This window comes from Polyodon spathula, chromosome 19 (assembly GCF_017654505.1).
Source record: "Polyodon spathula isolate WHYD16114869_AA chromosome 19, ASM1765450v1, whole genome shotgun sequence".
Taxonomy (NCBI): Eukaryota; Metazoa; Chordata; class Actinopteri; order Acipenseriformes; family Polyodontidae; genus Polyodon; species Polyodon spathula.
The window spans coordinates 29177170-29195051 of NC_054552.1; positions in this window are offsets into that span (position 1 = coordinate 29177170).

The window sequence follows — 17882 nt, forward strand, 5'->3', positions numbered from 1 at the left end:
TTCGATACTGTTTCAATTCTGGAAACGTTTTTTTTTTTTCTTTTTTTTTAATCTTTTGGTTGTGCTAAGTTGCATTGCCTTTTTACGTTTTACAGAGTTCTGTACATGGATAACATTTAGATTTAATTTGGCTGTTAGTTAATGGGAAATTTTACATACCGCAACAATATGTACCCCGATTTAAATGTATGTACTATATTACAGTTAACATGTCGTCTCTTCAGTTTTGGCAAGGGTTATTTTCAGATATTGTTCTGAATTAAAATACGTCTTTTGTTAAAAAAATATAATAATGTAACACAACCAATACAGCAGGCCTACATTTAAATGGAACCCTACTTATTTTAAAACAGTCCTTTCACATGTGTATTTTTCATATTGTCCGTTTTTCAGGGAACACAAAAGATACAAGGGTTGGAACAGGCCAAAATGAAATAATCAGATATGCGTCACACGCGTTTAACCATCACTGGAGTCAAGCATTCATAGGGTCGGATATGTGAGTGCTGACTGTATATAGGGTTATATAGAATAATATACAATCTGAGAGCGAGAACTGTGCGACAAGGTAAAGCTGTGCACACAAAAAATGTCACAATGTGAGTGTGCCAGTTAAAACAAATAAACATGTGTCTTTATTTCTATTCCATCTCTGACACAAAAATGAAAAGTAACAGATTAGTCCCATGGGATAATGATAGCATAAGGGAAATCGAAGTTCTCCTGTCCATACATTAAATCGACATTTGAATACCTGGTGTCAGTGTGAGAATACAATAAGAAAAACGAACAACAGAAAATACAAGCTTCTTGTTCATCATATGCTCACAGCTGTTGAGTAGGGACGCCAGTTGAAGAGCCCTGCCCTAAACTAACCTACCGTCCCAGCTGCACACATGCACGCAAGAACCAGCGACAGGGTCCACTCCAGAAACCTTTGAATAGAAATGTACCCCTTTCATAGCGACTGATGACATCTCTTATCTAATGAGCCTATACACAACATATTAACTTACAGTACCATATCCTTTTACAGACACGCTCCATCTATGACCTGACATGTACACTAGATAGCAGTGTTTTACAATATCTGCCTTTGAATTGCAAATTAGTTGTCTGGACTTTCCAGGAGAAAGGTAAATGGTTTTTTAAAAACTTCAGAAAGAACACTTTCACCCATGATTGCAAATGCAATAGTTTAACAGTAGTTGTACTGTCATACCACTGCTGAACAAAGCTGCCGCATTGCTGTCATTAGCATAATGGGTTCTGAATTTAATGAACACATTAGCATTGCTCTCATTGCTGCTGTGCAAAATGGATCTGCAGCTCGAGGTTGACTTTGTCTTTTTATTTAGTCTCTAAGACACTGCTATAAAGGGGGTAGTGCTAAAGAATGGAGCAGATGGTAAAAACTAAATAAACATCCATAACTACTGAACACTCAAAGTGGTATACATTTGTCTGTTCAAAAATAACTATTAAAATAATCAGTTCTAGTTTGTATCAAATATATGCTGCCCTTTTTCTTTGAGGCATTCCATATCTGTTGCAAACACAATAACACACCCAAAGGTGTGAGTTGCACTGATACAATCCACTTCTCAGGTAGTTGAAAGTCCAATGCATTCCTTCCCACATGCTGCTGCTTTTATGTTGCAATCTGCGTGGAACTACTTTGACCCTGGTGAGGAATGTGACACGTGCAAAGGGAAGCTGTGAGCATCCTATATTTATTTGCATAGTCTGTGGTTTTATCTTTTTGTAAAGCCATAATTTTTATTTTTTTTTAACTTCATTAGCAAAATTAATACAGTACATAATCTGTGTCTATAATTAATTATCTTTAGTAAATACATTTAACAAAAGAGGCTATGTTGTTAAGGGATCTTGTTTGCCCAAACCAAACTGATAATGCTGAAGGATACAAACCCCTTCTCCTTGTCTAAAATATGCAAATACACAAATACACTTTTTGTGCATATTTCTCAAAGCCCTGTGATGGAGCTAATCTTCTGCATTGTTTCATTGTGGAACAGTGCTGTTTGCATTGATAAGAGCCTCATTTATTCTGGTAACAATTGATAAGATATTTTAGTAAGGAAATGCCCCATTTTACTGAATGGCATTAAAGTGTGGAGAAACTGATCACTGTAATAAATGAAGGAAGCGTTTAATTCTGAAATATCAGACTGTGCATGACGGCTTTCAATAGTTTCAGTAGTTTCATATCATGTTGGCATTATACAGGCAGCATAATGATGGTGAGTAATAGTGATGAAAGACAAGAGATTTGGACAGGCATATCACGATAAAACGGAAGAGGGCTGTTTATGCAGGCACACCAGGAAACCTCACGAAGTTGGCACCTCCAACTTGTTTTCAGCAGCCAGGAAACAAAGCAGTCAAAAATACATTTCACATGCTCGAGCCTCACTTTACTGTGCAGGTGTATTTTATACTCATTTAGCAGGAGACGTTGGATACAGCTTGAAATATGACCTCGTGACTACAAAGAGAAATGGTGATTGATAACTTCTCAATATGGAAATTCACTTTTTAGCATGTTGGTAAGAGACTGGAGCGCCACTCCCTTAGGAAAAGGGTTTGATAATCCTTGGGGAAATGTGAGCGGCAAACCTGTGCATTCTTTTTGTTCAGTATGAAATGTAGCATGAGTAGATTTCAGTCGACAGGGTATTGTTGTACTACATACAAAGCATTTGTGAGAGTGAGGCCCGTTCTGATGACTGGGGCTGTCAACACAAAATGGGACCCTCAGTAGAAACGATTGGTAGTCTTAGATTGGCAGACATGGAAAAGACAATCTTCTATACAAAATGACTTGCACTATAAAGATTTTCCTAAAAACATGTCATCATTGTATCTGGATAAAACAGGGTGAAAAATAGAAAATTTTCCTTGTATCGATTTATATCTATATATCTTGTACTTGTCCTTAATATTGTCATCCTTTAAATGAATGATTAACTGGAATTGTACGAGAAAATGACAGTGACATGACTTGCTTATTGCTCCTGCCTGCTGGAAAATGGCTTGATTGTTCTAGATATTGCTTAAATATTGAACGAACCACTCTGCCAAGGATTGATAAAAGTGATATTTGATGTAGATGAAGATTCAAGACAGATAATACTGTTTTATTGGTAAATAGTGAAACACAGTTTGGGTAGGAAGATGACCACATTATTATTATTATTATTATTATTATTATTATTATTATTATTATTATTATTATTATTATTATTATTATTATATTATTACTTACTACTGCTGACTCCTGGCTGCGACTGATGATGATGATGATGATATACTGTAATAATAATAATAATAATAATAATAATAATAATAATAATAATAATAATAATACAGCTTGTTTGTTTGCAAGCATGTGTTGAAGTCCACACACTCATGGGCACATTAGTACCAAATAGAGCTTCAATTGCATGTTAACTTGTCTAAAGACTAAGTTTAAAAAAAAAAAGAGAATAGAATGGTTAGCCCAGTTGAACTGTGAGCAATGCTTAATAATTTATAAACACACAAGCAATGTGCTTGATAAGTAAATTCATTTAGAGAAAAGCAGTCAAATGCATGAAAAAAAAAACCTAGGTATGTAAAGAACAACTCTGAATACATTATTTTTTTAAACACTTGTTTACTACAGTAGAGTTTTTACTTAACGCTGCTAAGAAGAAAATCACACTCAAGCATTAAAGTTTAAGCATTAAAAAAGCCTCTCTGAACACTTTGAATTACTGGTCATTTTCAGCATTTGGTTTAAACTGATTGAGGTAGCGCCTAAAGATTCCATATTAAATCGTTTGTTTCTCGTTTTTTGCCTCAGTTTTCATTTGAAATTAAAATTCCATGCAACAAAAGGTCAATTCTCTACACACCTATAGATTTATTAATGGAGATAGGAGGACAGCGCTTGTTTATGAATAATTATCTTCTTTTCTTTTATCAGTGATGCGAATGTGACATCTACCAACCTGAAAGCCTGAATCAATAGCTAATCAGACAGCTCCTTTACCCTGTTCCACCTGGAAAGGTTTCCAGACAATTAAAAGCCAATGCTATGCAATTACACTTTAACCTTACAATATTCTGCTGTCTTTTTCTAAAAACAAGCTGAAAAATAAATAGAGATTCAAACCTGTTATTAAACAGTAAAAAAAAAAAACAACAGTTTGTATAGCAGACAAATGAGCAGTGCTTAAAATGCTGATGAAGTGATTTGAATGCACGATGGCTCCTGAATGTACAATAAGGGTGTGCATGAAGCAGAAGCATAACCCAGGTTAATACATGTTAGATGGCAATTCCATGGGATCTTCGATTTACACAAAGCAGACGCTAAGTAATCAATAATAGAGAGGTGTACCCCCAGTCTAGAACGGATCACATTCAGCTAACACAAATTGCTCATCTAAACGATGTTCTGCACTGCATATCTTTCTGTTAGATATTCTTGTAAGGGATATTGCTTTACCTAATGAGAACACATTGGAGCACATTGACCTTACTTGCCCATAAAACTAATTCCTTATGCAGGTTGGGAAATTACATTTTTAATGCTTATTATTACTCATTCATAGTAACACATTCTGTTCCTGAGGATGACCAGAATAAATGGTTGAAAAGTCACACTCTAAAAGTAAAAATGAAGGATATAGTGACCTGTTAACAAGCACTCAAAGACAGATACCTTTGGAAGGGCAAAACGTTTCTTCATTTTTCTATTATCAGGGATTATGTCAAAATTACCTTCAGCTCCCCACGAACAGTTTAGAAAACAGATTCAGTGTACTACAACCTAACAATCGAAAAAGTTAATTTTGAAGGTAACTATGCTGTGTGGATCCATTGAGAAGCAACATCTTGCATACAGGGGAGTGGGGACGATAAAGATTCCCCATCCATGGGGGTCCCGGAGTGGCTTGCCTGGTAAAAGCATGGCCGCGTGCTGTGCAGGGTGAGTCATACAGTCAGAGGAGCGCTGGGGAGGCAGGGGAGCGTCCTGGCTGTGCGAAGTCGTCAGGCCTCGCTGGGGATTCCTGAGTGAGAATCGCATTGGCCTTGGCACTCCCATGTCCCCAGAGGACGGTGGCTCGCAAACATCCACTCTCGAGTTCCTGGGTGCAGATGAGGAAGCTGGCTCAATCGTGGGTTCAAAGGGTGCCCACTGAGCTGCGTGGGGAATTGCTGTGGTGAGGGGAAAACATAATTGGACATACTAAATTGGGGAGAAAATCGTGGAGAAAATAATTGGGAACTCTAAATATATATATATATATATATATATATATATATATATATATATATATATATATATATATATTTTTATATATTTTTTTTTAAAGGTTCTCCATCCACAGTTATGCAGTCCAACCTAAGCAACTGAGAGCTTTCAGGATCAGACCACAATGGCAGGTTGCAGCTGTTTAAAAGCTTCTCTCATATCTCAATGCTTTAACTTCATAATCCTTAAAAAGGCTGGTGTGTTACTTCTTCTATGCCTTCCTAGTCAGCTGTGTGAAAGGATCAGAACAACTGTAGCCATATTTCTAATTACTTTTAACTCTGGTGGCTTACCTGTAGACTCTATAAATATGACTAGCCACTCAGGATTTACATAATTACAGCTTTCTGAATTGATTAACATTAAAACATATCTTAATTGCTCTTTGTGTTCTGCAGTGAGCACTTATTTACTGCTAGTTAGGGCTGTTACATTTCATTCTACATCCAAAGCAATTTGCCATTTGATAGAATCAGTGAATTTGGCAGCGACCGTGACTCAGGGCTGGAATTTCATTCCTGGTTGCGGAGATCTGAAATGTTTAGCGGAGCATTGCAGAGGCGGTTAGCTGCAGATCTGACCAAATCAAAACAGATAGCAATAACAGAAGTGGGAAGGAGTGGTGGACAAGAACTAGCATTGGTGCTGGTCTGCTTGAGTGAATCAATGCATACCAAGTTTCACTGGCAAGCTGTCAGGTACATGTCATTTGCACAACCACCCGTTTATCCAATGTAAAGAGTGAAAGAAAGCACATTTCCTTTCACAATTGATTTCACTGTATTCTGTTTGATAACAAAATTCTGACAACCAGAACTAATTCACCCTACAGCTATGGAACTCATTTGGCTTCATAAACAATTGAAACCTCTTGAATAATGTTCACATATTGAATTGCATACTGCTTTGCAGGTTTCCATATACTTAACGAAAAACTGACAAAAAATGAAACGTGACATTTTGAAATCTAATATGAAATACTGTACTACTATTATAATGCAATATCATTTTGTAGTTTCTTTGATTACATGATGTTAGATAAAGGATCTAAATTGTGTTCACACAGTTGTTTTTTTGTTTTTTTTTAATAATGTCTCAATCCTAAAATTATAGGTGATGCCCAACTTTTGGCCATATCTGTAGTTAAGCATTGTAAAAAATAACAAGGTGTAGTAAAGCATATTAATGGCAAATCAGGGTAAACGCTGGTAAATCCATAGTAAAATCCACAGTAAAAGCATGGTAAAGCTGCAAAGTTACCGTGGGGCATTTTGTTGAGCTTGTTGAGCACCCTCTACTCATCCACTTGACGCATCTGATTTTCAGTGGGGCTCTCCAGTCCAAGTACTACCCAGGCCCAGCCTGGCTTAGCTTTTGATTACCACTTTTAAAATGAGCCATTGACCTAATTTCACTCAATCTGGCAAAATACACCTTGTAACAAATGTATTATTTTTTTTTGTTTCTTAGTAGTAAGTGTTATTTCCCAATTGCTTATGCCTCAAAAGTATAGAAAATGACTATTATTCCCCACAAACTTTTCAACTTTCTAGAACTTTCTAGAACTTTCCAGTAATATAAATAGTAGTATAAATACAGGGGCCTTAAGCCCACCAGTTCAGTTTAGTTCCAGCTGCCTAAGTGGATACATATCTGCATTTTTTTTTTTTTGATGGCATCAAGAGGCTGCAATGGTGGCATTCCTGATAGGTCTCCAAGGCGGTTTTAGCAAGTTTCCCTGCTATCTTTGCCTTTGGGACAGCAGGGACACCAAGGCGCACTACAACAGGCGGGACTGGCCACAGTGGACCGAGTTCTCGGTGGGGAGGAACAACCTCAAGTGGGAGCCACTGGTGGACCCCCGGAAGGTGCTGATGCCACCACTGCACATCAAATTGGGCCTTATGAACAATTTGTCAGAGCTCTAGATAAGGAGTCGGCAGCCTTCAAGTACCTTCAAGACTTCCTCCCTAAGCTGTCTGAGGCAAAGGTCAAAGCCGGTATCTTCGTCGGACCACAGATAAAGAAGAACCTGGAGTGCAATGAATTCCCCAAGAAGCTCACTAGTAAGAAGAAAGCGGCTTGTCACAGCTTTGTTGCAGTGGTTCGGGGCTTCCTGGGCAATCACAAGGCCGAAAACTATGTGGAGCTGGTTGAGACTCTGGTGAAGAATTACGGCACAATGGGCTGTAGGATGTCCCTCAAAGTCCATATTCTTGATGCTCATCTTGATAAATTCAAGGAGAACATGGGAGCGTACTCAGAGGAGCAAGGCGAGCGCTTCCACCAGGATATACTGGACTTTGAACGCCTCTACCAAGGACAGTATAACGAGAACATGATGGGAGACTACATTTTGGGGCTGATTCGTGAAAGTGATTTACAGTATAATTGTAAATCTCGAAAAACTACTCACTTCTAAATCTTTTGTAGTCATTTTTGTATTACTTTAGTATAAATACATGTTAATTTGGATTCATATGCTGTTTTTTTCTGACTTTATGTGAACGAAAAGACAAAAATTCACCCGTTTTCTCATTGGAAATAGGTCAATTTCAAAATATCACTGTCCTGGTCACAAAAGCAAAGTTTGTGGGGAATAATATCCATTTTCTATACTTTTGAGGCATAAGCAATTAGGAAATAACACTTACTACCCAGGAACAAAAATTGTGTTACATAGTGATATCTTTAAAATATCTGCAATAACATCCTGTACGCTGTATTTTTAGAACGGGGTCTCCCCCTCCGCCCCTGTGTTATTTTTTGTTGGTTTATTTATTATTTATATACATAAATGACGGTGAAAGCTGAGTGGTTTGTTTATTATGATTTATGTATTTGTATATATGACGGCGTGGCCATGCGTTTTTTTTTCGGGAGATGGTCACCTGTATAAATACCTGCAGCTCTCTGCACTCCGGGTGGGTATTTGGAAGTGGAGCGCGAGAGGAGAAATTACTTTAAAACAGAAAACATATAGGAACAGTGGCTGCGAAGAGGGCCAACCCCTGCACCACAGCTAGGCCTGGCTCCGCTCCCACCATTGCCTCCCGAGGGTCCGCTGCCTGCCCCACACCACCCAAGGATGCCTGCCCCGCACCGCCCAGGATGCCTGCCACGTCTGCATCGCCAAGGATGCCACGCCCGCATCGCCCAGGGCTGCCTGCTGCTCTGCATCATCTCTAGCAGCCTGTGTCTCTCTTATATCCCCTAGGGTTGCCGAGGGTCCCGCTTCGCCTGGGGTTGCCTGTCTCTCCACTGCTTCGCCTGGGGTTGCCTTTCTCTCCACTGCTTCGCCTAGGGTTGCCTTTCTCTCCACTGCTTCGCCTGAGGTTGCCTGTCTCTCCTCTGCTTCGCCTAGGGTTGCCTGTCTCTCCACTGCTTCGCCTGGAGTCGCTGCCGGCTCTGCTTCAACTGGGGCCGTTGCCTGACTCTTCTTCGTTTTGGGGCCGCTACCTGGCTCTGCTTTGCCTGGGGCCGCTTTCCTCTCATGAGCTGGACATTAGTTAACTGAAAAAAATGTTGCATTGAACTGAGAAGCGTAGAATAAATATAAAATGTCAGATATACAGTAAATAAAAATACAATCTATATTAGATGCATTTAATTAAGTTTCCAATTGTAATTTTTCCCCTGATATACTCCCAATTTGGAATGCCTAGTCGTTTTTCTTTTTACTGCAGCAATTTCTCACATGGCTCAGGAGACCAGTGATTCAGTGGCCATCCTCCAATCCCACAAACAAGCCAGATTCCTTTTTCACCCAGGAACTTGAGAGTGGATGTCAGCAAACTACCGACCTCTGGAGGACAAAGGCCAGTCCTGCAGGTGTCGGCTCTGAGCTCACTGGGTGCCTGGCCAGCAGGTTTGCTGTAGAGCAATGAGGAGAAACAGTCCCTGATGGTTTTACCTCCCTAACCCATGGGAGCGCCTGGGCCAATGTAATGCTCCCTTCGAAGTCAGCAGTGAAGACCAGCTTACTTCGCACAGCCAGGACTTGAACCTGCGCTGTATGACTTGCCCTGCGCACCACGTGCCTGCGCTTCTACCACGTGAGCCACTAGGGGACCCTTGTTAAAAAGCACAGGAACACGTAAAAAATAATTATATTTGCATTATACCAATCAAACATATTTACTGTATGTTAGCGGCTGGCAAAACTAATAATAATTTAAAATAAGTGTGTGTCCATGTTCCATGGAGTTCTAAAAATGTTGAATGCATTTCATTAGGCAATTATATTTATGTTTGGGTTGATAGCCATCTCATGCTATACAGTAAAATGTCACTATATGTGCCTGGCATTTGAATAAGTTTTTTATCTTCGATCCGTGAAGTTCCTGCAAGGCTTTCTCAAACAGCAGAGGCATCAAGGAAGCTGTCGTTGTGCAAGATAAAGCAACCCGTGTGTAAATGTGGTGAAATGATGACATTAAGATTAGTATCAGAAAACCGTCAACCGTCGAATGAAAAGGGTAAATGAATAAATAAAATAAGGATGAGCTAATTATATGATAACACACGCACAAATCACTTTAATCACTTTGAGCAAAGACGGATTATTTAGAACTGGAACTCCATAAACGCACTTTGAAGGTTGCTTCAAGGTCGGACATGAGTAGAGTGGAATACAAGCTCAATTGAGAGACATGTTCCGAAGTTTTCATTGAAACTGAATATTGAGTCTCACTACTTTATCCTTTGATTCTTTTTACTACATATTTCGGTTCTTTGCAGGTATTTCCAATCCAACACTATACAATTAGAAATGACTGCTAGTTGCGGTTACTCACTCACTTCCTATGCTATCTAGTCGATTTGTTTTGTCCAGCAGTGTCACTGCAATCAGACAAACTTTGGAACCCGAGGTGAATTGGTCTTCTATTTGATCTGAAGCTGTTAACTTGTAAATGATGTTCATCCTGAATAAAGAACTAAATGATGATGATTATCACAATCCAATAGGCACTTTTGATAAGGTAGCACGCTAATAGGAATTAGGAAATGTATTTTACCTTTTACAGCATAGAACAGTAAATGAAGATGATTGAGTCTAGTCATCTGCTATATCTAAAGTATATTACACTGAATTCTCCAAACCCATTTTGATAAAAGTCCTTAACCAGGGGTGCAAATCATTTTGAAATCAAACCCCACTCTAATCAAGCACCCCCGCCCCCTGCCATAGCCCCAAATTTGCACCCCTGCTATACCAATGCCCCTCCAACATAACTCTAGCAGTAAAGGGTCAAAGCTTCTGTTTACACAGAAAAACCAGCCAGTGTTACATAATATAAATTACAATCATTATTTCCTATATTAAAGATGAGACACTTAAATGTGTATTTGCTTTTATAATAGTATTTTTTTTTATAACTGTGTATATATTAAATGAAAAATATCTAAGACGCCACCTACCCACCCCTCTCCTGCAAGAATCCTGTGAATCATTTACTGTTTTTACGGAGGTGTGTGTGCTTAAATTTCAAGATGGAAAAGCTTCAATAGATTTTCATTAAAGACTAACTTATTGACAACCATTTGGCTTCCTGTTAGAATTGAGAATTGATTTAAAAACTTTTCTCTTGATGTAGGAGACAGCTCGGGGAACTGAACTATCATGCTTGGTGTCTCATCTGCTGTAAAATGATACTCTTTTTCACACCCTTTGACCCTCTGCTACTGCACCTTCCTTCAATAACACAGAAATGTTTGGCAAATACCATTGGGAAACCATTATAGTAACACTGTGAGAACACCAAAGAAACCCCAGCGGAATCATGAACAATCCACTTCACTACAAATACTGCAAAGTCTGGCAGGGTGGAAGACTATAATCAGACCATTTCAATGGTTAATAATGACCTGCTGGTAGATTAGAAGATGCCTACTTCATCTGTACGAATAGCATGATGAGCCTTGATAATGTCCCATTAAATGAACTTACAATTTGCAGCAATAGAAAGAAGAGGAGTGAAATGGGTGTTTTTTCTCCCTTTATTGAGCATTTAGCAGGTGTGATTAAGAATGCAGGCAGTGTTCTTTCATCATCTCCAAGTAAAGATACCACAGCATGACACTGACATTTTGCACCAACAATGTCTTAATGCATTAATGATTGGTCAGTTTGCTTCTGCCGAACCAATAAAGGTCACTCTGTTGAAGAAACGTGCCACCATGCCTAATTTGCCTGTGAAGTAAACCAACGTCTGTCCTAATCCTGAGAGAGGGATTGAGAGAGCATGCATAAATGCGCTGTCTCAAAGAAACATTGTCACTAATTATCCTGTCAAGGTGCACAGCTTTGATAAGAGTAAATAGTTACTTCAGTAATCGTGACGGCTTATACTACATGTTGATGCCACTAGAAGCACGTAGTACACAAGAGATTGAGTCATCCAAAACGAAGAGTATGCAAATGTAATAACTCACTGTTTATCTTTATACAAGTTAGCTAGAACATGATCATTTAAGGTTGCCATATCTTTAACTGAACCTTTAAAACTGATTTCACTTCATTTCTGATATTATAATATTTAAAGCTGAGGGAACACAAAACCCCTGTGGTTTGGAACTTGGTTTCCAGAGACTAAGTTTCAGACCACTGCATGGCACACCAGGGAAGACTTGGGGTTTGATACAGCAAAACTGCCTCAAACTAGGTCTGCCGATCTCCTGGAACCAGGTTTCAAGCCACTGTTCCTGAAAAAGTGGCTTTGTATTCCCTCAGCTTAAGGACACTGTGGAAGGGTGGTGGGCAATTCACTGACACAGAAGACAGACAGGTGAGTTTGGCAACACCGCACAGGTGTCCAGTTTTATTTCAGGGTGCTATTTTTCTTTTATCCCGCAGATGGCGCTGTGGGTCCGTGGTCTGATTTACCAACGCTGGTAAACAGAACCACGGGCATACCAAGCGATGGGACACAATACCTGCGCCCTTGCAGGTGCTTCGAAACAATAATTCAAAACAGAAGGCACAAAGAAACAGGGAAAATAAAACAGTAACAAAACTACAAAGAAAAGGTGCTGCACTTGACAGCTATATCCCAGTCGCCGCTACCCGTGCGACCCGGATCACCGTCCTACACTGCCGGCTAACTAGCCTGCTCCGTTACCATACTCCGGGGTCTGCCTAAGGGTTCCCCGCCCTCACTGTCTCGCTCTGAACCTCCGTTCCGTTCTCTCCGACTGGTTCTCGGTCCTCGACCAGCGCTTCCGCACTCTCTGCGCGTTTAAAGGGCAGACCTGAGGAAACAGCAGAACATTTTTTATAGGGCTAGCAATCTCCCAAGACTACCCTCTCAGCCATTCAGAGAGGGGGAAAGTCCACACACCAACTTTTCCACCTCCCCGTGTCACTGCCATGACTCACAGGCGGTTGTTGGACGACTGCCGCCCTCTTCCTGCAGCACTGTGAACACACCAGCAGAGTCAGCACAGATCTCCCCCTGTTACAGACAGAATGAGCAAAATTCAATAACAGATGTGCAAGCGTAATAATCTTTGATCAGTTTCAAATCGATCAGCTGCAAATTTACTCTTCAATAAATTTAGAAACGATCCATGTGAAAACTGGATAAGAAGTTTTTATTTAGCAGATCTTCTTAGGCTAACACACACTGTAATGACATGGGATCTTTGTTAGTAACAGAGCAATACAATAAAATATACCAAGAACCTAGTTAGGATGACACAAGCATTTTTTTCTCCCTGTTGTGTCAAACAGGGTAAATGTACACTAGAACTGCCCCCAGTGTGTCATATCACATCTACAAAACAGAGTGGATTTGTGGTTTCAATTGATTCAGCTGTAGAAGCGTGGCAGCAGATAGATGGTTGATAGAAACTATGGATCAATTGCCTTTGAAGAGATGGAAGCTGACTACTTAATTTAGTCTAACCTTGTCGAACAGGATCAAAAGGGACTTAATCGGAAAAATGTTATGTTCATGTTGGCCATGTGTGTGATTCTGAACTGTCTCTTTACAAGAACATACGTAAGGAGCTTGACAAAATAGTGAGAAGGCACTGCTGGGTGTGTGAGTTTAAATTTTAAATACAACTTACTTCAATGCCCAATGCTGAATCTCAACCTTACAATTACTGTCAGTTATTCATCGCATTAAGATATCGCAGGTGTGGATGCTATTGGTTCTAATTACTGGAGTACTCAAGAACAAATAATAAAAGCCAATATATGCCCCAAGAGTAACGGAAAAGTGTAGGTAAATTCAATGCAAAACATCATAGAATTTAAGAATTGTTTCTTTTCAATGACTGCATTTATAGAAAACGATTGCACAATCTTCAGGTCACAGGAGCACATGATTTCTGTAAAATTAAAGTTGACAATAATGCAGATGCAAGGAAATTGGATACTTAGAAGACGTCCTTCTACCAAAAAGCAGAACAAAAGAAAAAGACGTGTAGAATTGGTGGGTTCAACGTGATACTGCCCAGGCTGTCAATGAAGTGTGGCACAGCTTCATCTGCGGAGCAAACTGCCTGCAGACCTCCAGTACAGGGATCTCAGGAGCAATCACAGCTTAGACTGTATGATGTGTACTATCTGTGAAAGCAAAGCAACATCACAGAAATCAACGCTATTCAATATTCCACTACAGGAGCATGGCACGATCATTGTTTATCTCAATTGTGATTTGCTAAACTCTAGTTGTTATTTTTCTTTGATTTGGTTTAATTTAACAGAATTTTGAACAAAAAAAAAAAAGAAACTGCAAAAGAATTGTATTTTAACTAAAGGACTTTTTCTGTTAATTAAACTAATCAGTATCTTATAGCAATGACCAATAGAAAGGAATAAAGGAACTGCTGGAATAAGGTAAGAGGTAATAACACTTGCAGCTTGAGAGAGAGGAAACTTTGTTTATTCAGACAATTTTATCAGACTATTATAGCGTTATATAAAATTGTCGGGCCACTGTTTGATAGCCAGCAGTTTTTCTTTATCTCTAGTATGGATTTGCACCCCTGCATCAATGTACTGGCCTTAGATGCTCAAAAAGAGATTTTTGAGGCAGTACAAATAGATGACGGTTCAATTTATGAAAAGCACTAACCATTCTAATGACATTATCTTGACGTCCAAATAACTTTCTCTCTAATATTTTTCACTGTCTGCTGTTTACCAAAAGGCTCTCTCTAAACGCGGCACATCACTGATTTTTTTTGTATCTGTTGCCACAGTGCTGAAGAACCAGCAAGCAAGGTCTGAAATGAAGGCAGTGCTTTCAGCTAATTGCCTTCCATCAGGTCAGAGTCACCAGCTGTTTATTGTTTTTTGTATATACAAAGATACCTTTGTCTATTATAGCAGATCAATGATCAATAAGATCAAGACTATCTGGTACTACTTTTTTAAAAGCCCCCTAACCAGTTATGCTGTGCACAATTCATTCTCTTATGCCCCACTGCCAGAGAAATCTGCTTTCTGAACAGTTGGCTGGTAAATGGGAAATCTCTATATAGATTTTAAAACGCAAATTTGACATGGTCATTTTTCAAACATCCTCACTGCAGAAATTCTGCTTCTGTCAGGAACAAGAAAACGAGAACACTGACGAAAATGATATTAAAAAATATCAGAAATAAAATCTTTTGGAAAGGTAGATTTTATATATATATATATATATATATATATATATATATATATATATATATATATATATATATATATATATATATATATATATATGCAATCATGTCTCTTTATTCTATTTACTAAAGAGGCCAGTATTATTACTGTATGATGTTGAATGGCCAGCATTTTAAACCAATTTATGCTACCATGGAGATTTTGTTTGATACAACAGTAAACAGAGATATTTAAAGGTCAATTGCATCTTGTGCTCTAGAATAGAAATACATGTTAAGGGAATATCAACTGTGGTTCATTTTTTGGTTGAAATTTCACTGAAGTACATCTGTTTAATCAACCGCTTTCTTACGGTTTAAAGGTTTCTAAATATTTGTAATTAAAAAAAAATTTTTTATGACAAAAACATTATGATAAACTACTACTAACCAGCAATATGATTCCCTCTGTTTGAGCCAGCAACAGATACACTATTTGAGTATGTAGGCATTAGTATCTATAACACATGTGTAATTATTATACATTGCTGATTCATGTCTGGGTTTTGGTTTTGGCAGGAAATGTGAAATTAAATGTTAATTATGTTTTAAACATGTAGCGCTCTCATGCTGTCATTTCTCTTAATCTAGACTAATCTCTATCAATAGATTGGCAATTCCTTATTGTTCTTAATCCAATGGCATTCTTTCTAAAGCCAGCATCACTTTGACTCGGATTATATTTTAAAAAGACTATTTCTGTTTTTGTTTTTTTTTAGGTAACACGCTGGTTAGTCTTTGTTTTTAACAACACATTCATGAGGGCACACTGCAGGATGTTATAAAATGACCCTCAGCGCTGGATCTGAAAAGGTTAAAGTCACTAGGTGGATGTCGGCACCATACTTACAATGTAGGCCCAGCCTTTAGAGACTAATACAACTTCAGACAAGCGGACTGTAAAGGATTTTTGATCAAAATTAAAGGAAATCTGCATTCATAATTAGATTCTGGTGGATAAAGCATTGGCAACAGTGATTATAATTGCAAGGCACTAAAGTTCACAAGTTTGTTAGTGCCTAACACGATTTCCTCACAGTCAGGTGGCAGGGTTGAACCCTGCTGATTGATAATCTGGCCAACTGCACCATAACTAGTCAGCTCAAACCACTTATTTATCGATAATGTTTCATGTGTAATCATTATTTAATCCGGTTAGTTTTAGCACGGATGTGCATTATAAAACAGGTGAAATCTGGTTCTATTTGACCATTTTCTTATGCAATAAAACTCCACTAGTGGGTTACAACTTTAATTAGAACATAATTTAATACACTTATTAAAAATTAAAGAAACTTGTGCTGGTCTTGGTTAAGAAAAAAAATTCTACAAGACATTATTGAAGGCATTTACCAGGTTAATAACTTCATTTTGTGGGGTGAAAACTAAATACATTTGGAAAGTTACAAGATGAGGTATAATCTGATGAGACACTAGTAAAATCAGATACCCTATCAAGTTACAATGCTGGCTATATCCAGACAAGTGGAATATGCTGCTTGAATAGGACAGTTCCCTGTCAAGTGCGTCAAATGATAACAAAAAGAAAACTTTAATTAAAAATGATGGACAGGAGAAATAAGACGATTACAGTTAACCTGTATAAGATTAGTTTTATCTTGCACTAGATGAATGGGGCTCAGGGTGTGATGACATCGCTTTCAACCACAAAACAGCCATTCATACACAAATAATGTAATTCAATTGCGTAGCCTTTATTAATTATTGAAGAAATGTAGAATTAAACCGAAATGTAATTAATCATGCACCAGGCTTTCTTTGAAAACGTGGGTTTTAGTTCAGTTATACATATTCCATTAGGATTTGGAATAAAGACTTGTTTATCTTCCCACTCATGTGTCTCTACTTACAGTGCAGTATTTGCACAAGTTTTAATATTTAGTGTATAACGGAAACACTGTAATCTAGCTTGGTGACATTTAATCACCTTATCATTCTTTCAATGAATACCAGTGTTGGCAGTCACTAACACAGCAACTCCTTGAGAGGAAATAACGCACAAATGTGCTGCAGGCTTGCTCACCTGATGGAACGCAGTGTCGGTAAGTGTATGCCAGAGATGTGTCTAATTTTTTTTTGTCAGTTGATTCAGATTGAAGAATTGTAAACCTGTCCAAAACAGGAATAAATGCACCTATGATAAATGATATTTAAAGTACTGCCACAGACGGCTGCAAAAACTGGAGATACTTGATCCAGTCTTCTGAACAGGAAGGAGGTGACATTAAAAAAACTAAAACATGGTGATCTGAAGGAACAGCATGAACACACCGTTTTCTTGTAAAGATAAAAGATGGCTCTTGTATATTATTCTTGTGGACAGACTTAAGTTTTAATATTGTAATACTAATACTAAAGGCCTCAGAATAAAGGGCATATTTTTTGAGAAAGCTCGCAACTTATTGGCGATTTTAAATTGGAAACGCTGGCATTGTCAAGCTGTTCTCAGCAGCCTCTGGGTACATTTATGTATTCTCGAAGTCAGCAGAGCGCAGCTGGTCGTCCATCTACTCCTATCTACTGTTGAGTTTCCCAGCTGCAGCCTGTCGTCTTCTCAAACAGTAAACATTTAAAATGCACTATAGAGTTACATACAAGTACCCTTATAATGTTTGCGTTTACTGAAGTAATCATTTAAGGCTCTGGACACAAAACTATTTCAGATGTTGATGACATTTTGGGTTATTAATTTATAGGGACCTTTAAATTTCAGCTCAAAGTCAGATTCTGAGTCATGGCTATTTTCACTAAGGTGTATGTACTGGTACATAATTTCCCTTCAATATTTTATGAATCCAAGGCCGTAGCCAGCTACGAGTCACCTGAGACATGAACCTCATTTAAAAGCATACTCAGAATTTGCAAAATAAAATAC